The sequence below is a fragment of the Cryptotermes secundus genome, unplaced genomic scaffold, assembly GCF_002891405.2.
Source record: "Cryptotermes secundus unplaced genomic scaffold, Csec_1.0 scaffold574, whole genome shotgun sequence".
In the NCBI taxonomy this organism is placed as follows: Eukaryota; Metazoa; Arthropoda; class Insecta; order Blattodea; family Kalotermitidae; genus Cryptotermes; species Cryptotermes secundus.
Genome location: NW_019739958.1, coordinates 138,573 through 139,020, shown reverse-complemented (window position 1 = coordinate 139,020; position 448 = coordinate 138,573).

Below are 448 nucleotides of genomic sequence, written 5' to 3'. Positions count from 1 at the left end.
CACTATCTAGTTCCTATATTTGAAGTTTACAACTTACATAAAAATAATATTTACTTATTGACTTTTTTAAACATTAAAATCAAATAAATTTCATCATTTCAGCATTTAAATGAGTTATTTGACCATTTAAATGATTTTCATAACATAATAGCAATCAGTATTTAAATTAATTAGAAATAAATATCACAAGCCTCTGACAAATTTCACTGCACTAATGTAACAACACGGGATAATGACAAAATATCACAAGCCTCTGACAAATTTCATTGCATTAATATAATAACATACACATAAAAGGTTTGTAATGAAAGTTACTTATCAATGGGCTTTACATGGACTGGTGATTCAATCTGTCCTATTACATTGTGCCTTGTCTGTGGCAAAGGACTTATAGATGCAACAATGGCTCCAGCAAAACTGAATTGGTTGGGTAGGGCTGGAGATAGTA